This window comes from Amblyomma maculatum, chromosome 2 (assembly GCF_055883805.1).
Source record: "Amblyomma maculatum isolate TAMU_Amacu chromosome 2, ASM5588380v1, whole genome shotgun sequence".
NCBI lineage: Eukaryota > Metazoa > Arthropoda > Arachnida > Ixodida > Ixodidae > Amblyomma > Amblyomma maculatum.
The window spans coordinates 84,153,893-84,177,179 of NC_139345.1; the positions used below are offsets into that span (position 1 = coordinate 84,153,893).

The window sequence follows — 23,287 nt, forward strand, 5'->3', positions numbered from 1 at the left end:
GTGCACTTACTCGATTGCCTGCGGCCCGTTCCTGTAGCATCATGACAAAGTCTTCGTTTCTTATATTTCGTTATTTTTTTTTTTTATTTATCTGCTGCAATACTGAGTGATCTGAAGCTCCTACGTGCCTTCGTTTGACAGCTGCTGCCGCAGAAAAACAAACCACGTACGTGTGCCTCTCCCACGAAGTTCTCGTTTTGTGTTTTCTTTCATCATTTTGCTCACGTATTCTTAAGAAGTCGGTCGCCTGCAAGTCTTCTGTGTAGCTCATGGATAGATAGATATCAGTGTGCATCAAGGAGTGCATGTGCTGCAATACAGTCAGTGTATAAGGTGGTTGTCGATCATAAGGCCGGTGAGCTAGATATGCGTCCCTGCTTGCCGCAAGGCCATCATGCTATGTACTCTGTTGTGGGTGTGCTAATCATCTAAGTGGACTCCTTTTGGGTGGAATGTTAAATCATGTATGTTTTCGAACGCACCTCGAAAAGGAAGAAGTGCTGGCAAATTTCATCGCTGAGTGAGTGCGAACAGTAGTTTTTCCAAACCGAATTCAGTACGAAATCGTGTAGCTACATAAAAACTGTATCGAATACGAATCGAATATTCGTTTCAATATCCCTTATTTGTGAGAATGTTGACACGAAACGAATAATATTTATTTACTAATTTATTTATTTGTTTCAAAATACTGTAACCCCATTCAGGGGCGTATTAGGAGGAGTTGGTTACTTAATACGAAGTAAGATTTTACTTACCAAAACCACACGGCAACGATAAAATATAAACATGTAACCAACACAGAGTACCTCTGCATGTTAAAACTTGTTGCAACGACCCAATCGCGGACACGAAAACAGAAAGTGAACGAATGTCACCTTTTAATGAGTTCCAGTTTTGCACAGTTCATAGAAAGAAGCTGCATCTCAAATCTTTAGTACGCAGCTAGCGGAATTGCAATGTAGAGTGGAGGAACTTTAAGTACAGTTTTCCGGCTGACTAGAACAGACCTGAATTCGAACATAAAGCCCACATAGCATACCTTACCGGGCCGTACCGTACCGTGCGTACGTACCAGTCCATCGTTGTATACTAGCCGACTTCGTTTGCTTTTGATGAAATTTATTATATGTGCACGACTCATTGAAGAATGTAAAGCTGTTTATTCTGGTATTCCCCTGTCTGGTCTGCCTAACGACAAAAGAAAAGAGAGAGAGAGAGAGAGAGAGAAAGAAAGAAAGAAAGAAAGAAAGAAAGAAAGAAAGAAAGAAAGAAAGAAAGAAAGAAAGAAAGAAAGAAAGAAAGAAAGAAAGAAAGAAAGAAAGAAAGAAAGAAAGAAAGAAAGAAAGAAAGAAAGAAAGAAAGAAAGAAAGACTGGCATCTAGCGGAAGCGTTGTTTATAACATGCAAGAATGTTGACGCATGGAGCGCCAATATTCCTGGTCATGGTAATTTCACAAGCTGTTTCTCGACCTGGCCGGAGTACGTAGGTTAATGATGCCGACTCGCACGCATATAAGTTCAGCTCTCTGCATGACTCCAGGCAAATCCTAAGAGAGAGAGAGAGAGAGAAAGAAAGAAAAAAAGGGGGGGGGGGCAAGCGCAGATGTCACGTGACCCGATGGTTAGACAAATAAACTTTGCGATTCATTCGCAGGCCAACTGTGGGCATCCATGCGTTGCGTATAGTACTATAGACGCTCGCTTTCCGCTTGAGGGGAAGCACGGGCCAATCACTGTCACTTCCTCCGTTCCAAGGCTCACGTCGTGGCATACCGAGGAGACTTGACCCCAGAACGACCTCTTTTCAGTACAGTCATAAACCGTGTATACTTTCACTTCCTGCATCCTGTTGTTGCCATGACATTCGTCTTCATCAAGTATACAAAAAACGCAGGGCAGATTATGGCATGAGTGTCGTTATCGTTCGCTGTGTGTAGCAAAGAGCTGATGAGCTGGCGGCTAAATGTAAAACCAAACTATACGATGCTCGATTATACATAGAGAATGACTGCTAATGTTTGTCTTCTTTGCATATGTGCTTTTAGTATCATAATTCAATCCATACGGTGAAATGATTCTGCCGTTAACAACGGTCTACAGTGAACAACTTTCGTATGTTTTCCCCCTTTTAATGCGTCATCTTCTATTGCGCGACAGGGGAGGGGGGGGGGGGGGGGTCGAGAGACTGTCCTTGGCAAATAAATAGTGGTGTATGACATACAGCGCCATGACTGCTCAATGGGTATCTGGAGCTTTGTTATCATGCACGAAGTCGCGTATTCGATTATCGGCCGCGTCGTCTCTATTGCAATGGAAACGGATAGCGAAATCTGTCATACGCCGAATTAAGTCGGGACGCACGTTCAAGAATTCCCGATGGTTGAAATTATTCCGAAGCTCCCCACTACGGTGTGCCTTACGGCAAATTTTCTTTTCCGAGCGAATGGCTGGCTCCTGACGTACTGCATGTTCAGATCGATGATTGATAATGAAAAGCGTTATACACACGCAACACTGAAGCTTCATTTGCATTACGCGGTGACCGGTCTCTGAAAAGTGGCCATTTGCGTGTTGCCACAAATCCTATAAACCGTACTTGCTGGAAGTCGCCCTGTGACCGTTGGTTTTAAAGACGGAGCATATTCCGTTTGAAGCCAAGCCAGAAACATAAAAAGGAAGAAAATAAGCGCAGTGGAAGTCAATCAGATCAATACTAAAGTACCTGAAATAATGAAAATTCTTGTACGTTTCGTCAAGCTTGGTGTCGGGCACGTCATAATGAGACCTTAAAACCTGCAGCAGACATTAAAAAAGGTCACACGAAGGTCGCGCGTATTTCTTTGCTTGTTCCGAGAGGATCCGACACACGAGAACCGTAATACAGGTTCACACCGGCACCGTAAACTTACTACACCGATAGCGTGAAGTTGTCATCTGATAGTGTCAACAGAGGCACTACCTCACCTTGCCTGCAAACTAAAATAATAAAAGCTATTTTTGTGAAGTTTCGAAATGAAAAACGAAATAGGTGGAAAGGAATCTTCGGCGTACTTTCTTCCTTCTGGAAAATAATAAATATGTGTGCGCGTAAGTGTGCTGTTCGACGTTATCATCAGTCGTCCGGCGAAACAAAATGCATAATAGGCTCATTCAAATTTATCTTATTGCGGCAGCAGCAACCATTACATACTGTTAGGGTTGTTTGGAACCTGTAATGGACGGCCGCGCTTTCTTTACGGCGTTCACCGCGTTGGAAGCTCAAGTCAGGTCACAGTAACGTAAACAATCGCACATCGAGACATTCAAGAGTTGCATACAAGAACTCGTGAGCAGCGGGCTCTTTCGCATGCCGACTCACCTTGCGAATAGCATCACGCTCTTTTCCTATCAGATGAATGGACGGACGCGAGGAGTGGTCTGCCGAGTTTAACGACCGTAACAGATGCTACGCAGGGAACCGGCACCAGCAGCAGCTAGATGGCTTCGGGAGACGTCTTCACTGCCGCTATGCGCTGGTGTGCTGACAGTTATTGCCGACGATCGGATCTCTCGCGTACAATTCCTGTAGTGCGGCACCGCGAAATGTCTAGATTTTTGCGTCTCAACTTCTTGGAAGCGATTCTTGGCAGCTGTGGACTCAGCTAAACTATACCCGACGGCCAGCGCGCCCGTCAGGAAGTGGAACGGCGGCTTCGGCTGGTGCGGACGGTCATCGCTGTGGGCCGGGGCCGGGATTTCGTGCCGCGAATTCGCGCGCGATATTTGCAGCGATAATAACACAATAGATGCTCGCGTGCTGTTGAACGTTCCCGCCATGCGTGCTGAACAATAAATACACGTTTGTTTTCTTTTATCTATTCGTTTTACGAATACAATGGGACATTAAGCTCTTTTTTTCCCCCTTTCGTTAGCACTCCGCCATCGTTACTGCGGTAAAAAAAAAAAAAAAAAAAAAAAAAAACGCATATTGCGTTCAATGACTTTGAGCTTGTTTACAAAGGAATATTCCGACGTAGCTTCTCGCTTCCAAATGCGCACACTGAACGAGATGGGCTGGTACAAGAAGGTTTTTCTTTTATAATGGCCTGACCGGGCAAGCCACAGCAATGCTTAAGATTTCAAACAGACCTAAAAAAAAATTTATGGCGCGTCGGACCGTAATTCTCCGTAGATTTCTAAAAACGAAAAAATCCACATGAAATATTCACAGCGGATGAATGCTAGACGCTTAAAAGTTCTCTCCTCTGGCATCCTGCCGCTATTTTTTTTTTTTTGTTGTTGTTGTTATTACTATTAAACATTATGCCGAAAATGGACTGCTATCACTGTAAACCTGCACGTGCTGCCAACAACATTACAGTGGTCGATCAGTGCCCAATTGATCTACTACCTGTGCATTACCCAGTGCAACAGAAACTAAAATCACTAGATTGGGTCTGTAAATGCCAGTATTACGAACAAGGGAAACGTTGCAACTGCATTTCGCCCGCGGTAGATTTCACATTGAGCTGAATAAGCTTAGGACGAATTTGCCTTCCACCTATAGAATCAACGCACAAACGGCGGTTATACCAGCCCCGCTTGATTTTTCCCCGCCCAATATGTAATGCAGTGCTATAAGGAACCAATAAAATGATACCAGCGCTCGTGAAAGAGCACTTAATTGCGTAGTAGGCACCGTGACCAAGTAAAAATTTGACAGCACCTCTAATTTCCGCTCGCCATCAAGGCGCGGGCCAGATCATCGTCCCATGCTAAGACCTAATGCGAATCCTCGTCGAAGATAACATCGAAGCAAAATTTCTACATTTTTCCCTTTCGACGTGACAGTTCTCAACCCTTTACATCTGGCCGAGCTGGTCTTCGATTTCTTCCTCCACCCACAAAAAGAAAGAAAAAAAATACATAAGGAGAGGGACTTTCTTCGCCGCCCCACGAAAAGTCGATCGCGGCTCCATATAATTCTTCAGCCAAACCCGCGCGCGCCGCGCATGGAAACGACCTTGCTGCAGCGAGTATAACAGATAGCGATCGCGGCGAGAAATATTGCGCATAGTCACATTTTTAGCGGACCGACCGGCGGGGCTCTCAATAAAAACGAAATGGTTTTCACCTGTTTGCGTTGCCCTTTTAACGCGGGTCTGCTCTGGCGCATGCGGAATGTAAATCAATCAGCGATACCCGATTGTGCCCCTCCCCTCTTTTACGGTGCATAACTCAATGGCCACGCGGCATTTCTGGCCTAATGTATGGGACGCAGGCCTGCGTTTACGATCGGGCTGGTGACCCTTTCTGTACAAACTCAATTGGAGTGCGTACAGTTCTTCAAGGCCGTTGAACGCAGTAACTCACTATAGGGCGGTGAGCGCACGCAGGGTTCTTAAAGTCGGAGACGTACGCCGTGAATGTGATTGGGCCTGCAGCGTGATTGCTGAATGTAGGGTCGCTTCTAATACCGAGAAGGGAGGTTCGTACTTATCTGTATAGGTATGATTTTACGCAGTGGTTTTCATTTTCTTTCTCTATCCATATACGCCCTGATCGAAGGGGTGTGGTCGAGAAAGATCCTGGCAGATAGCGCTGGAAGGTTGAGAGGAGAGAAGGAAAGAAAGACAGATGAGCAGACTGCGCACGTGGTCAATTACTCCGAGAAGTTTATTTCATGACCGATGCACTATACTACTCACTCACTCTTTAAAGCCTACGGGTGCAGGGCTAGTCACTCAGAGCAGGCTATCAAAATGAGGTACGGTGTAAACATACCACTGTCTTTCAAGGCGTGTTACGACTTTCTCATTCTTACAGAAACGAGCTGCTATTAGGAAGGAAAAAAATGTTCTAAGAAAATCGACACCAGGGGTGGTGTGTTGGCCGGCGTACGTCGTCGGCGGTTTGCACAAAACCCCATAAACGTTCCCCGGCTTATGTTTTTAATCTATATCCTCAGAATACGCTCAACCTTGCTCCGCTGTGCTTCACATTTTCTGCAGAGTTGTATTTAATGGTGTTTTTCTTGTGTACGGCCTTGAAGCGGTAACCGTGTGAGGCGACAGGCCCTAGCGATCCGTCGCGCGACGCCGCCGCCAACGCGTCGTTGTCGCTGGTGCATACCGTTCGGAGCGACGGGGCTCAGCGACGGAGAGGCGCGTTTTCAGCGTTGCTGTTACCGGCGCCTCGTCATTCGGTCAAGGGGATGTGCAATCACGCTATATCCCATTTCTATCACTAAACATAATGAAGTAACGATAAAACACTGATGAAATTTATGTGTAGTAGCGCAGCGTTGCGCTCCCCTGCAGTAACTTTCTCCTGCTCCTTTCGAAAATTAACAATATCTAGCCTCACTAGCCTTTTTTCTTTTCTTTTACTACCCTTACAAGTTTTTACTGAATTGTCTCGATGCACTCATCAGACGAAGTCAGAGCGTGCAGGCACCAGGTTCTTCGCCCATACCGGACTAGGAAAACCAACTTCACACGCAAAAACAAACAAAAAAAGCCAGAACGGAAGTTGAGCACCCGAAAGCCTTCTGCGATTGGCTGCCTCGTGAGCTGCTTCCGGGCGACACGCGAAATTTATTAAAAACTCAGAAACTGAGCGACAGCGACGAGCGGCAATGCTTAGGCGGCCCTCAGCCCGCCACGCGGCGGCGTCGCGCGGCATGTCGCCTCATGCGGTTAGCGCTTAATTCTTAATCGGTCTTTTGCATACGGTGGCCATATACGAATGTGACAGGCCGTATAGTAGAGGGTGGGCTTCATGTTATTCAGACTTATATATGGGCGTTTCTTTAATGTGCACAGAAGTACCTGGTATACGTGTTGTTGTTTATTTTTTACTTCGGCTCCATCGAAATCCGGCTGCCATGGCGGTAGCAAACCCGCGACCTTGAGCCCCGCGACCTTAAAACATCGAACAACGCCTCCCGATTATCCCTCCTCGAATCGCTCGAGTTTTCTGACTTCGCCGCAAAAAGAGTCTGCGGGTCAGAAAAAGCATAGCACGAGAAAATACATTATAATAAGCACTTTAAATGCGGCGCTTGCTCTTTAGAAGAGCGATCCCATTTCCATCACGCGTGAATGATGCGCTACCCAAGTTCCGATTACTGTTGTGATACTGGGACGTGTACCTTTTCTGCATCCGCGATGCTGCAGGATAAGAATAAACTGCGCTAGCTTTCTGAACCTGCAATTTTGTGTGACCATTCTGAATATTCATGGCGTCCCAGGCGCACATAGACTGCGTGCGACCGTTCGTTGAGATTTAGGTGCCAACCAGGCGAGCCGTCCGCAAAAATGTCCCTTTCCCGGTGCGATGACCAGTCTCTGCCCTCGGTCACTCGTAACGACCTGACGCTGTTCCCCTACCTCCGATCGCCCTCCCCTTTCCATTACTCCTTTGTCCGCTTCTAGTTTTTTCGTCTCCACCTTTATGTGATCACGGTGAGTCGCTGCACTGTAACATCGCTGCTCTAAAGCTACACCAGTGCAGTGCACAGAGAAGCCGGAGAGGAGAATCCGTGGGATGACGGGCTGCTGAAAATGAACAGAGGTAAAAGTGAGGCCATCTGTGGGATGTTCTCTATGTAGCCACGGCGCCTGGTATCGCACTGTGAGGAGCAGCATGGACTGCGGTTGCTGTGTGAGGTCACAGTGTATGAACTGCCCGCAGGAATAGAGCACTGCGATGGTCCAAACAGGGTACGCAGTGAATGATTACACGCTAAGCTGTCATAAGATTCATAACTCAAGTCTAAGTAAAAAAAAAAAAGAAGAGAGAGAGAGATAATCTGGAATCGGAGATGGATAGTGCAAGGCGACTCCCAGGTCGACAAACTAATTTATCCCGAGACAGAACTAGCGCAAAAGAGGAAAGAAAAGAGGTACGCCGCGAACATCTATTGCAGTTCAACGCAGGATATACCACTGTTATACTCTGCCTGTGACCTCTATTGCGAGCAGCCTTAAGGCTGATTGTGAAAAAAATAAAATAAAATAAAATCGGAACTATAAAAGGACCACATATGGGCCCGTTGCCGCCAGCGTGAAAAGGTGCATTTCAAAACCACAATTATTAGTATCATTAACAACGCCTTCCCCAGCTTCGCATACTACGAGTGCCGTATGGAGGCACTTTCCAAACGGGCGAATAGTTAGTCCAATAAAGACGTTGAACAACAGAAACAACGGCCTAGAGTCGGTGGTATAGAGAGCATCCTTGAAACTAAACCGCCCCCTGATCGGCGGACAGGCTACACAACGGCCGCTCCCGCAGAGAGGAGCATTTTTTGGCTCCGCAGGAGGCTGAAAAGAGCCCCACCACCAAGTACCCATCCCAAACAGTATGAGTGCTGGTCCCACAAATCAACGACGGGAACGAATCTGCGCCGCGTAAGCCGTTAAGCCCGCGGAAAAGAAGGCACCTATGGAGGGGAGGGGATGACATATAAATGAGTAGCCTCGTGCGATAAGGAGGTAGAGAAGCAGCGGCGCCCAGCCCCGTCTTTGATGAATGCCCCGCGAGCCGCGATTTGGTCGGGGGGCCTGGCAGCGGCGGGCATTAGAAGGTGTTACCCAGCGCTTCGGGGGGCCCCTGGCCTTGTTTCGCCCGCGGCCTTGAACTGCATCTGCCTGATATCCGCGTGCTTCGGAATATCGCCCGACGCTGAGGTATGCTTGTACATCGTTTCTCCACGGTCCCTTTTTATGAAGCAGCGGCGCGGATAATGTACAAGGCTGGTACACGCGGGGTATCGTCCGAAATATGATGCCGTTGTGTGTGTTCTTCCTTTTAAGGCGCGCGCTAAGAGTGATAAGCAATTTTTTTTTATTTGAAGTAATTCTATAGTTAAACACTGGTTGATCAATGTGTGACATGAACGTGAAAACAGGCATTTTACGAGAAAAAAGTTTTCAGTTTGTTCTTTCCGGCTGCGTGCAGATGACTTTTAGGGTACAAGCGATCACAATCAGCATATTGAGCAAATAATCTGCTGAAGATTACAAAATTCGGCAGTGCGAAATTTGAAAGCATCTCTTCTGGTATTTTCGTTTTGTGCTACTGTATTGAGTGAAATAATTTGAGAGAGAGTCTTTTCCGTATGTTGACCCTACTCCATATATTCCCACTCAACCATCCCTCAACTGGACACGCAATTATTTCCCCGTTCTTGACTGTTTGTTATAACCGCCAGCGTGGCACCTGCCGAGGCGCCGCCATGCCTCGTAGACATCGCGTCTAACGATGTCTGGGCGATTTCACCGAAAAAAAAAAAAAAAAAAAACGAGGATGCATTAAGCTCCGACTTTCGCGACCGCGTTGATGGCTCCCGTCTATACCCCCCCCCCCTCTCCCCCATCCCCCCCTACACGGATCACTGAACTCTCTGAATTTATATATCTCGTGTATCTCATGCATCAGAGCATGTATTAGTCGTAAGCTACCGCATTGTGTGTAGGACGTTAAAGCCCCACTTTAACAAAGTCGTCCGAATGTTCTTGCATGACATAACGGTTGCATGTCTGACTGTAGGTCCAAGGGTTCCAGGTTCGAGTCCCAATTGTCACATTTAGATGTGGCAGCTGCCAAGTTAGCAGGGATAGCAGTACAAACCCTCTCCACGCCTGCAATCCATGTGACCTTCCAACTCCCACATGCCACACTCATGCTCGCCATTTTTCGATAAGTATATCAAGACGAAACCGTGGGAAGAACGTGGCATCAAAGTTCGGCAGTGGACTAAAAATGAATAAAGTTAAAGAGAACCAAAGGTAACATTGAATTTTTAAAATTCCACTCACGCGTCGTGTTTCCTGCGCTGCCGACGAAAGGAGGCACGCGGCCTAGTCACCCACTGCTTATCTTATTCACAAATCTTAAAATTCCTACGCTTGCGCTCCCTTTCCACAACGCGGACACACCACCGATCACAGTTCGAACCTGGCACACATTCTATAGAAGCAGTTATCTTGTCTTCACATCGTCGCTTTCCTTTTACTCTGTTTACCACCCCACCTCCGAGTCCAATTAGTGTGCAAACAGAAGCATAGAGTCGCTGCTGAGCCGGTTGCATGATCTCTCTCTCTCATGCACACACCGTGTGTGCGTATACATATATATATATATATATATATATATATATTATATCAGTAAGATGAGCAAGCAAGCAAGTAGGAGGAATCGAATCAAAACAAAACGGGTGCTCTAAATACATTTTGCTTTTTTGCTTTTGATAAAAGAAAAAGCTAAAGTAATATTCTATAATATATTTTTTTTTTGCAGCATAAATTGTGCATCCCAAGTATTTCTTTTCTCATTTCATATTATTCCTATCTCTTCAGTGCGTTATTCCGGAGATATTCAGACTGCCTGTGTTGATGGCACTGTTCTCTGTCCGTCACACCGTACATCTTCGTAACAGCCAGCAAGGCTAAAAGGTTTGTACTTAGGGTTTTCTCGAAAGGGGGGTCGTTATTGCTCTTTTTCAATTGTACGCCGTTCTATGACTAAGGAGTAGTCATTTCGGGATAATACGAGCACCTAAAAAGTCATAAACATCTCTGCAGATTTGACCACTCAGAATGGATTGCTGCTTTCTCTACCGTAATCGCCCTTAGCGATATCCGCACTTTACGCGAAAACGGGCGTCCACGGACGGTTAACACAGCCTTAGCCATTAGTGATGCACACAGTCCCCACTGTATTATAGCCAGCGAATGTCCAAGATGGACTTGCCATGGTGATAGATCTTATTCCACTATCCACGTACGTGTGCTTTCTCAAAGCCTGTGCACCGTGCGGAGAGGCCCGCGCCGAGGCTTTACTACTGCGCTCTCTTCTGAGCTTAGCATGTGAAGTTTTGAACTATGACGAAATTTTTGCTACGTCTACGCTTTCTCGCCTGTATATTATGAAGAAAATAACTTTAGTGGCTCTAACTTGTCGCCATCTTCATCACGTGCACTAGAGGACAGCAGCAGCATCTCAAAGGTGCCTGCTATTTGAAAGGGGGACATGCTTAATGTTGCTTAATGTTTGCTTAGCGCCTAAAGATGCGAAAAAGAAAGGTCAGAGGCATTGCCCGCACATTGTACGAGGGACCTGATCCCAGCAGCTAGTGCGAGAAGAATATTAAAGCGAAACGCGTAACATTTGGCAATGGACGGTGCCTGTACACTGCAACCTATAATGGGCACTGCACATCAGACGTGGGGGTGGCGATACAATTCTAATGGCGCGATGACACCTCAGCGAAAGAGAGCCCTGCACATCTAAAAAAGTTGAGGCGTCGTAAAGATGACGAAATGATTTTTTATTTTAAGAGTTATGCCTTTCTTTCATTAATTGTTCGGTATTTCATTTATTGTGGAATTCCCGCTCTCACCCATCAGTGCTTCAATAAAACGTGTCCAGCGCATTCGAACACATACATTATGAACTGGTAAAGCCTAGGAGCATTTAAGTATAGTTTCAGCAGTTTGTAGTCTTAAGGATTACACTAGTACCTCTCTTGGAAGAAGGCAGCAGAGCAGGTAACAACAAAACGCAAGAGGCACACACACGCACACAAAGACAACACTAGTACCGTTGCGCCTATAGGTGCTCCATAAATCCGCGCGAAATTGCGCCTTGGTAAGAGCACTTTGATGGTCTTGTAATGCGTGTAAACATCACGTGATCAGAATATTTTTGGGCCAAAGATGGCGAGCTTAAGGCAACTAGACAACGTATGTATAGTTACCCAGCCAGTAATAGCGCAGGTATTTATTTTAATATAGCGATCTCCCAGGATTTCATTTTTTTGCTCTTGATTATTTCTTTCCCAGAGATTTTTCTCGAGATACTGTTTGATTCAATTCGACCACAGTTTTGTAAGCAGTCTAAGATGCAGACTTCCTGATATGCTCAGTCACAGTGGCGGACTTGCTGTAAGCCATTGTCCACCGAACCGGTGACGGACAGCAGCATGCATTCTCTCTCGTCTTCCACATTTACTCCTGTAAGCAATCGGCGAAATGAAGGCGTCTGCATGTAAATGATCGTGTGCAATTTACGTCCAGATAGGTATACATAGTTACGCCCCTGTGTCGCGTTAGGTTTCGTTTTTTTTTTTTCGTTTTCTTTCTTTTTTTTTTCTTTTTTTTTTACGCGTGAGGTGCGTTCGCTTTTCGTGTAGTCTGTTCCACTTCCATGCACTATTATATAGCGCGGTCTTCAAATCGCTGCTTCAAACCAAAAGTCAAGTGTTCTCGTGTGGCTATTCCCATTTCAGTTGCTTTGCTCCCATTATATTTGGCGCTGACAGTAAAGGTAAGCTCTCAAAGACCCGCTGCTGTCTAAAAAAAACCACTATAAAAAAAAAAAAGAAAGTCATGATATCGTGCAGAAATCGAACGGACGAAGAGCGGCCTGTGGGGAGGGTCATTATACTACGACAGAGTAGCGTCTGATCCGGCGGCCTATGGGGAGGGTCGTTATACTATGACAGAGTAGCGTCTGATCCGGCGCGGCAGGTGCACGTCGCGTGCGCGGTGCGCGCCGATGCGATTTGTCGGAAGAACAAACTGCGCGGCGCAGCGTCGATTTCTTTCTGTCACCATAACTCCTCGGCTGGTGTGCACCACACAGATGCCGCATCTGCGGTGGCTGCTTGGCTTCAGCGGCGCTGTCCACTGGACGACGGCGCCAGGGATACGCCCTCGCGCGTCGCATATAAATGGCTTCATTTTGGAGGCACACAAACCGCAGATATTCGAAGCGGCGGGTGAAAAATTGTGCACGGAACTTTGAAAGCGAAAGCTACGGTGTCAGGACTTTTTTTGTTTTCTTCGTAGATCTCATCACGTGATCGAACGTCTGTATAACGGATGGTGGTGTCTGTATACTCTCGAGTCTCGACAATGTGTTACGTACCGTCTTTGCCAAAAGTAACCAGGCAGCATGTTCCGCTTCTCAGTCGGTTAGCAGAGAATTCGTACCACTTCTGCATCTGTAAATGCTTGCAAAGTAAAGGCGAGCTCCTCTGCTAACTTCTCAACATGTAATCCTCTGGAAATCTATGTTGGCTTTAGAATACAGGTGAAAAGTAAAACATGCAGCCTGGTTACTTTTGGCAAAGACGGTACATACAGCAAGATGTGTGCTTCTAAATTAGAATTTGGTCCTGTTAAATGTAGGGTTATATTTAAGAGACAAGTGTTTAATTAAACTTCCGAACCCATACATGGATGTATATCGATATGCCACCAAGAGTTCCGTGCGCGTTACTATTCCGCTGTTAGGGTTGTCTTCCTTTCTCGAACAGCGACGGAACGACGGAAGACCGTGAAGAAAGAAGCTTTCACGTTGTCGCTAAAAAATTAAAATCCCAAAATGCGAACAACACGTTCGCAATGCGTGGTTCCTCGCGCATTGTACAACAAGCAAAAAAGAAGAAAAAAAAAAAGAGAGGGAAAGAAATCGACGATGACTGGAATTCATAGACGGCGCACAAGCGTTCACGAAATCTAACTTAACGCGGCTTAATGTAGTCCTTCCTTTAAACCGATGCCATTAACGGAACTGTTCTGCAGATTGAACTCAGGACCACTTCTTTGACTTGCATTTTACATAATTGGAAAAATAATGCTGAATGAGTTATTTTACTTGCTCTGTACAATTTACAAATTTGCCTTGCTCCTTTAAACGTAAATGAACTTATTGTTAGAGTTCAAGTCTGCCGTGACTGTATACATGAAAAGAGGACTTGAAAGCAAACAAATGACCTTGTTTATCTTTTATTTTGAGCCACCTCCGCTGTATTGACGGAAATAAATTGAATCTGAAATTAAACATTCAGCGTCGTCGACTTTGAGAGAGAAAAATTACGAGCATGGCCCTGGTAAATGGTAGATGGCAGACTGATTGGTCGCCAGGTTGGGTGACGTCAAGAGACTACGTGCGTCTATGAGATGCCCGAGTATGGTCTGGTGACGTCACACAGCTCGTCGACCAATCATCGCCTGGCCATGCCACCTGACAACGCAGGCATATCCGGCTTGGTTGAAGCAGGGCTTCTTTATACGTCGTGGGGTCCTTCACAAAACTGTGTGGCTTACGACGGTGTGCTGATGGTGATGCGAGAGATAATAAAGGCACAAATAAAGGATTAATACTAACTGAATCCGCAAGCAAGCTGTGACGTAAATAAGTCGTGGCAACATTAAGTGCACGAAAAATCTCGGTGCCGCGTCAATTTTCTCAAGATTACCGCCGCTAACAACAAGTCATGCTTTTGATCCCTCACTGGGAGTTGGTTTCTGCATTGCGCACATGAGTGTCGCAGTGAAACAAACGCATTCACTGGCGATATATAGGCCGATTGCACGGAAATGTGCGAGCATAGGGCGTCACGTACGCTTTCTTACTCTGTATATGGTTTGTTTACCTTTAATCTACGATTATGCTTTACAGTGCGATATATTAGAGCCTCGTTGCGTGTTCTTATGCACCGCCATATATCACACATTCTACAGAGACTGTCTTGTCATTAGCTTGCGACACGCTCGTGACAAGCCGCTCCGCTCCCACAGACATCCCTGTGTTGGTTGACGGTTCGACTCCCGACCGATGACTGACGCATATTGCCGTTCTGTGCTAGGTAGCACACAGGTCCTATAGCAACCAGTCCCGCACAATCTGTAACAAGATCCCGCTTCAATGGACAGGATGGTGGGTCCTCTCTCGATGTATATAATACGGCAAGGGGAGTATTTCATCAAAGCAGTTAGGAAATACTGCTTCAAACACCATTCTCTTAATTTGTACATCTGTTATCCCACGCGTACTCACTGGCACATAACCGTAAGCCTCTGCATTATGTAAAAGACCAGCAGAAGTGTATATAAGTAAATCACCGCTTTAAGAAAGCCGTGTACGAACGTTACGGCGTAACTCACAGGGGTAACGTGTCTAACTGGGTGTACAAGGGTCCCGGAGGGTTCGGCTCTTTTCTCAAAGGAGCTATATCTGAGCTTGCAGCACTAGCCAACCCGGTCATGTCATGTGGTATGGTGACGTCACACAACTCGTCAACACAGTTGATAACTGTCACCTGCGGGAGCCATACGCATGTGCTCGCAACGCCTACAATTCCAACAGCGCCGGATTTTGTGGAGAACGAGGCCTTTTAAGGTGTCTATTTATATTTTGGTGTCTGTGGTTCGTTTCTGATGACTTCCGGCAAACAAGTTGCTAAGAATGGGTGCCTTTTTCAAATATTACCGCAACAACAACGACAAGAACAGCAGCAACAATGCGAGGTTTCTGGCCCCTGTAAAAGCTTCCAAGATCCCAGTAACAGTCCAGTGCCCCCTCAAGACTTCCCCACATCATATGTTCTGTAGCACGTACGTATCAGTACGGGTATCCTCTGATCACCATTTAATTTAGGAAGGCGTCTCTTTGCAGCGTTTCTGGGCAGCCTATAGCATATGTTGCCCTGTCAGGAGCTCTGAAGAACGCCGTAATTCCAGGAGACCATCCCGGAGAGCATCCCGGTATCCTCTTACCGCGAAAAGCAGTCTCAAAAAGAATTTGTGCGGATAACATCAACAATTGCATTCAGAGTCCGTGACTTGTCCTTGTGCACAAGTAAATGTCGCAATACATTGCTCCCTCAATCAAACATTTCTCCGCTTGCCCGTCGGTAATACCAGAAAAAAGATGTGGGAAGTAGCAAGTTTAGGGCGAAGAGGGATCACTTTTTTTTTTTTCGGCACCTAAAAAAAAGAAGAAGACAAGAACAACCCCGCGGAGTAGCTGATGTTCTCCATGGCCTGCCATCGAATAATTGTGGGACCATCTGTTAGTTCTTCGCGGTCATGCGTGGCCTGTACGTGGCACCTCTTCATGCTGCGAAAAAAACGCAGGAGTATTCAATTACGAAGCTTGCAGCCCCAAGATACCCATCTCGGCTGCACCGCTAGCCGCGAGGAGCGGGTACACACCTGTGGACTGTCAACGTTACTTATAGCTCACTCCCGCAACGCGATCGGCAGGAATTTCACTCCCATGCGTTCGATTCTATCTCGCACCAATCTAACACGCCCCAGACGCGTAAACAACAAGGTCATGCACTCGCAATCGCAACTTCCATACAACAAAAAAGAGAGAGAGAGAGAGAGAAATGAGAACAAGTAGTATTGCAACTAGTAGGAGAACAAGTCCTACGCGATTCCCCCTCCTCCTCCCCCCCCCCCCCCTACCAGTATTTTCAGGCTGCTTGCACGTTCTCTATACTCGTGTAATTTTTGTTTTTTATTGTACGGGTTCGTAGAAATGAGCTAGTCGAGCATTTTTGCACGTGCAAATAGATGCAAAGCTGGAGCGTGTTCGCAGGAACAACAGGTCGCGCGGTCCGCCGCCAGAGCGTCATCATCTTTACGCCGGTCTCCTCGGTCCAGGCCCTATTTGGCACGCACGCTTCGTGTTCTGTGCAGCACCGCGAAGGCTGCGAGCTGAAGAAGAAAGCACGCCAACTTCCACGATGAAAACCTTACGCATTCGAGCTAGGTTCTCTCAAATTGCGCGTTAAGAGATTTACGGCAATGAACGCCATCATTGCGAAGCTACACACACTGATGTGCAGCAAGCGCAGGCACAGCTCAGGCACAATTGACGTGAATGTATAGGCGGGTTGCACTGATTTCGGGTTGGCCGCCCTACTGTGGCCAGCATGAAGACGAACAGTTCGTTTATCTGATAAGATTAGCACAACACGCTCCGAGGCGCACTTTGGAAGCTATGCGTGGACTATCACAATGTCCGCGATTGCTGTGCCCACGCAGCATCTGCATTGTCCCATGCGTGGCGCATATTAAAGTTATCTTGCTGCTGCCCGTTTCCTGCGTTAGCGCATCTAACTCCCGGGAAAATCATAACACTCACGCAACAGCCGGCCTCAACGATGTTTTGTTTGTTTTTTTTTGTTTTTTTTTAACTAACAGATTATTATTTTTTTTTAAACGAAAAAAAAAAACGCTGTCAAACCATATGCCAGTTCTCTCATCGGCTCATCTGACACTGCTGCAGGCAGTACTGCACCCAATTAGTGCACAAGTTACAGGCGCGCAACGCGAATTGGTATTCGCGCCGCGCTCCGCCCAAGAAACAAGTTCGAGGTCAGTCACGCGCTCCCTACGCGTATCATGTGCGTGCGTGCGTGCGTGCGTGCATGCATGAGTGCGCGCGCAGTGCCTTCTCTCGCCAACAAATTACCGCGCACGGTAAGGGCAGCACCATGGGCAAGGCTCGCGTCGCTTTAAGTGCCCACCTCGGTTCTCTGGAACATTTTTCATAAGCTTCGACTATGTTTATTTAACAAAAGACCGAACGAAGAGCCGACCGGAATATCGTTTATTTATTATTAGTAGTAAAGAATGCCAGGAAGCGTTTTTGCTGTGCAAAGGAAACTAAGGCTAATACGGGAATTATAGGTTGTGCATCGCAGTTCAAAATTACTTTGCATATGCGTGTTCCAGTATCGCATTACGTGTAGAGAAAAATGTGAGTAACATTGAAGAGAGGAAACGGGAGAATGAACTTGTCCGTACGCTTGCCTCTACATTTAGGATCCTTTAGAAATGATCCCCAGTTACGTCATACAGGTGTCTAGGGTTACACTTGATTAAAGCGCTTCGCAGTCGCGACTGAAGAGCATACACTCCTACTTTCTTGTCTCGCAAGGACACCATTGCATACATAGATACAGCTTTACTCAAGTTTTCCGGCAAGTTTAAAGCCTTTTTTCTTCGTATTCTTCTTCACTATTCTACGCGCAAATTTGTCCCCGCGTGAAGTTTCTCTCGCCCATTTATTTACAATTCTCCCTCTCTCGCCTGCCAGTTCATGTACGCCGAGCTGCATACATGCACAAGGGCATGCTACCGGAGCAGTCCTTCAAGCCAAGCATTCAGCGCCATATTTTGTTCCTCCTTCGTTAAGCGTCCGCAACAAGCAGCTATTTGCTCGAGGAGTAGAAAGAAAGTATGCGAGCAGCGCCCCCCTCGCGCCTTGCATACATATACACAGATCGGAAGCAGTACACGGCCTTGTCAAGGCGCTGTTAATCATCGTTTAAGCAGCGGCCAGCGTGCAGCAGACCCCACCTCTGCAATATCCGCCGGTAGCTATAGCCAAGCGTACGAAGATTGCCGCTTATATAAACCATCGAGTATAAATCTGGGCTCCTTTGTCTCAGGCTCGCAGCAATAGCAGCATCAAACCGGCAGCGGCAAGGTGTTATTTTCCTAGGGGCCCCTCCGACGCTCGTGAGGAGAAGGCGTTCTCCTCTGAGGCATCCGCTCGCATCCAAGCCGCTCGGAGGAGAGCCGCGGCTGCTGCTGGCTGCTTCTGCAGGGACGGACGAGAGGCGAAACCGGTGCTGCCCGCTGGCTCATCACGCGGCGTCGAGACCCAATCGAAGCGTGGAGAGGAGAGCGGTACGCGGAGTTGAACTCCCCTCTAATCGGATCTGATAAGCGCTTGAGAAGTGGCAAGCCGGAAGACGCCCCGGGATTCCGGTTGTGAAATCGACGGCCGCTTATTCTCCCTCCTATTTGAGCTGGCTTTGCTGCTGCTGCAGCTACCGCTGCTTCTACCTCTTTACGCTGCTGCCCGTTGTGGTTTTCATGCCTGGCACGATGTGCGAGTAGAATATATATGTGTCTAATGCCACTGAGCCACATATATACTTTTGCGGTCAGCAGTGGCGAGCGTGAGTGAGGCAAACTACTATATTTTGCCCTGAGTGCCCTCTTTGTAGACGTCCCTGCAATGGACATCACGATGTCGCTGATGAGCGGGCCGAAGTAAGAGAGGTGTTCTTTCTTCGTGGGCACGCGTACTAGGAGACAGCAGGTATACGAAGGGAGAAGGATGGCGCCAGTCATAATAGCAAATAGTTGACCCCCCTCTAAAAAAAATATTTTATTTTTGCTTATACGTACAGTACTCTAGACCTAAATGTTCGGTGCTAGCAGGTGATCAAGTAAATAAAACACATAGAATATACAATATAAATTCATTTTTCATAAAGGTGCAGGGTAAATTAATTCAAAGACCAAGTTATGACACAAATATGCATAATTTTTCACAAGAAGAATGCAAGAATGCTGGTAATCGTAATAACGGCAAAATAATTTCGCGTATTCCAGTGATGCGTGTCAAAGTTGTCATTTCGTAGAACATTTTCTGGTAAGTTGTTCCGGTCTGAAGTGGTTCGGAGAAAGTAGGAAAATTGGAATGTATTTCACAATACAATATTTGGCCGAATTGGTTTTATTGCGATAGCAATACTACTCCAGGTTTCGCCTCGTCTCGTAGCACCGGCCATAGCCATGGTAGAAGAAGAAGAAGACGACGACGACGAAGAAGAAGAAGAAGAGAAGAGGAAGACGAAGAAGACAAAGACGAAGAAGAAGAAGAAAGAAGAGAGGAAGAAGAAGAAGAGAAGAAGAAGAAGAAGAGAGGAAGAAGAAGAAGAAGACGAAGAAGAAGAAGAAGAAGAAGAAGACGAAGAAGAAGAAGAAAGAAGAGAGGAAGAAGAAGAAGAGAGGAAGAAGAAGAAGAAGAAGAAGAAGAACGCTCGGTTCAGCAACATTGAACCCTTCTCATTTATATATGGGCTGGTAGCTTACGCTTTCGCGTCATACTCTCAAAACGATGAGCTGAAGTGTCCCCAATAATGTAGCACCTTACACTGATAGGGCGTGAAAGGAGAATAATGTAGCAGGCAAAAGAAGCTTCCGCCGTTGCTATCGCAATTCAACTTGGGTTAACCAGAGTTAAACCACAACTAACTTTTTTGACATCGATAACTACAGCGCAGTTAACGGCACAGAGAAGGCACTGTGTCTTTTTTGTGTCGTTAACTGCGCTGTAGTTATGAAGATGAATGTGCTTGTACGTGGAAGACATTGAGAAATAGAGAGGTTATGATGATAGCGACACTTCCAAGTGCCCAGGGGTTTTACGTAGACGTAGGCAAAATGCCGAGATATATATATTATTCATAAAGCGAACAGCGCGTCGCTGCACTTCAATTTCAGCTGTCCTATTTTTGTGTGTGTCGTCCCAAATTATTCAAACTTTGACCTTATTAAAGAGTTAATAACTTCACTTTGTCAGCTGTTCCTTTAAGCTTATGACGGAGAAAGCTAAGTTTTCGACATGACGACGGTGTTATGTGTTTTGTATGTTAAGCCCGTTACGTGCGAGTTTGTGGTAGCGCCAAGGCACTTGCACGTTACAGGACTGTCATAAACGGCGCGTTGAACAGCTGAATTGTGTTTATGTGCGTCGTCTCGCTTACTCAAATATATAATGAATAATTTGGCGTTGTGAACACGCTCTGCATTTTTACATAGTGCGTTAATGCATATTTCTGAGGAACTAAACCTGAGAAGCTTTGAAAAGACCTTCCTGGCAGCAGCGTTGACACTACTACTGACAAGCAGAGTTGTCGCATGTCCTTTCAGCGAACTAACCTCGAAGTGCCTGTCGGCTACACAGGGCAAGAGCAGTGTTGGTTTTGGTTGAGGTCAATGGGACATGCGTCTATCTTGCAGTGGATGTAATTTGGTTAATGACGATCATCAGCTCCACTGTGTCCTATAAATGTCGCCAGAGTACAGGGCTGCAGGCTAATTTAGAACGTTTTTCGTTCTTAAAACTGCTCCGAAAAGTAGAGTACCGCCGAAACTTGGCGGCGCTGTGGTTAGTTATCGACTAAGCCGGGCGGTGGCGCAGCATGTAGGCTCCCTATTAACTACACTACTACCTTCCTGCTATCGACGCCCAACTTTTTCGCTCAGAGCTTAAAGCGGGAAACGCATGTGAGCGAAAAAGTGAGCGAAGCGACAAGGCGGCGCGGCGTAAGCGATCATGGTTCGCTCCGTCGCCTACTGGGGAAGACGCATGCACGCGACAGCGCGAACCGAGCGAAACGACGACAACGCTGGCATTTGGCTGGCTTAGTGGCTTAGTACACCGCAAAACTATTGCCAAATCTAACAAGAGTCATAACGATTGCAAGAATTGACGTTATTTTGCGACAACATGGCAAAGTAAAATGTATTTACAGCAAACCGTATCGAATGTGTGTGAACTTGCACTGTAATCGGCACGAATAGTCACGTGACCCCTTGTTTCTATTGTTGTTTCGGTTGCGATTAGACGTTCTTCGAATCCTTGGCTATCCACCATTGTTCGTACAAAGCGAAATGTTTACGCGGTAATGCACAATCACAATGCAACACGACAAAATAAAGAAACAATGCGAAATGAGCGGCAGTGACGTACGGTTACTTCCGGGCGAACGAGCGAAATTTTCTATTTCGGCAGATCCGAGCGACGAGCCAAGCGACACATGCATTTCTGTTCGCGCGAAGGCTTCGCGCGACGCGTGCCGCCGTCGCGTTCGCGTTCGCGTAAGTTTTCGCGTGCATGCGATTCAGCCTTAACAGACTGCGGCAGGTTTGCGTTGGACTGCAGAGATATTGATAGATGGACAAAACTTTTTAAGTAGAGGAGTTTGGGACTCGCAGATCTCTGGCTCCTCGCAGGGTCCTACTGCATTCAAAAGTTCATTCCCGGAAGGTCCATGCCGCTTGCTGGTCAGCTGGGTCCGTTGAGCGCAGCAGGGCCTCCCAGTGTTCCCGGGTGATGAGGTGCTCGGAAGAACTGGGACTTGAGAGAGGGCCCATGCACGCGGTTGCCAGTCCAAAAGCCACGTGTCCCGAAAGTCGTTAAAAAGTCTGTGCCCAACACGCCAGGACACCACGAAAGCCGCACTCTGCCGGGTCAGGAAGAAATTGGATCGGCGCTTCTCACCTCAGCATTCTTTCCGAAGCGCAGGCGCACATCGGAGCTAGCGGGCATACTTTTGAACGCGCACATCTCGCGCGCGCCCGCGCACGCTCTCCTCTCAGAACTGCTGCTGCTGTACCACCTACTCTGAAAAGGAACAAAACGGCGCAACGCCCTTGTCGACGAAAAAGATTTACGGCGCTCCCTTGTGGGGCAGCGTCTTAATTTTGTTTCGCGCGCCGCTGCTTGCACTGGAAATAGAGAAGAAGCGTCTCGCGTGACTCCCCTGTTCGCTTTTGACACCCCCTTTCCTGTGCCCCACGCGTGCCGAAGAGGGCGTGCGAAGAACTGAGACAGCGCGTCAAAACAGTCTTCTACGCGGAGAGCAAATGCGCACGCTCCTCCGTGCGAACGCATGGATGCAGTGAGGATCTCTCTTTTGAACGGGCCACAGACCGTAAATTACGCAAACTTCGGTTGTTAGCTCGTACACAGAAAGAAGGAAGAAGCGGTCACGGCGACGCGGTGGGAGGAAGAAGGAGAGGGGCTGCACGAGACAGCGGCCCCAGCCTTGACTCGGTGAAACGTGTGACCGTGAAAGACGGTCTGCCCCTGTCAAAATAGACAGAGGCGTTCGCTCCCTGCGAGGGACGACGCCGAATGGGAACAGAGCCATTCGTCATGCCACCCCGTGTTTTCGCGCGCCGCTCTGTCTCCGGAGGCGCGGCGAGCGGCAGCTTCGGGCGGGTGGGCTGTTTATATTTAGACGTTAATCGCGTTACGCGCATCCTTTTGTTTCGCCTAACTGTCTTCACTCTCGAGTTCTGCCTATACCTTCTCGGCTTATTTCGCATGTAAATTGCTATTTCGTTCATGCGCATTCTCCCGGCCTCTTTCAGCTGGAGTAACCACGGAGACCAATATCGATGCTTATTCTTCTGGATAAGAAGTAAACAAGCGTAGTGGAGATGTCGCACTATATGCCAATTAAATATATGCATAGTGTGCAAAAGGCATGTGCAGTCTTGAGCAATATGAGATCGAATAAAGTCCTTACGCAAAACTGAAAATTAAGTGGCGATTTCTTCGCCAAATTTGAAAATTGCTTTTGCGCATTTCACGTCAGGCGGAAAATTGGTAAAACATAACCAAAACGAGCTTGCTACGGAGTACTCAATAAAGCTAAGGCGACAGTTCGCGGCGACACGTCGTGCGACGGTGTCACGCGGTTGGTTGAGGACTGCCAAAGCTCTGCCGCTCGTCGCGTCGCTCAAGTTCTGGGTTTGTAGAAAATTTTGCCCGTCGCCCGGAAGAAGCTCGCGAGGCAGCCAGTCGCAGAAGACTCTGGGAGCATGTAAATAATACCGTTCTGCCTTTTTTGCGAATGAGGTTTGTTTTCCTTTAGGCGGTTTGAGCGAAGAGTGTGCACATGAAC

At 47.1% G+C, this 23,287-nt stretch overlaps 1 protein-coding gene across 1 annotated transcript in view; it reads left to right on the forward strand.

Annotated features, from left to right (window-relative positions):
* The window catches only part of NetA (Netrin-A), a 173,107-nt gene that overhangs the window by 67,487 nt on the left and 82,333 nt on the right, over positions 1-23,287 (forward strand). The gene's annotated exons all lie outside the window — the stretch shown is intronic.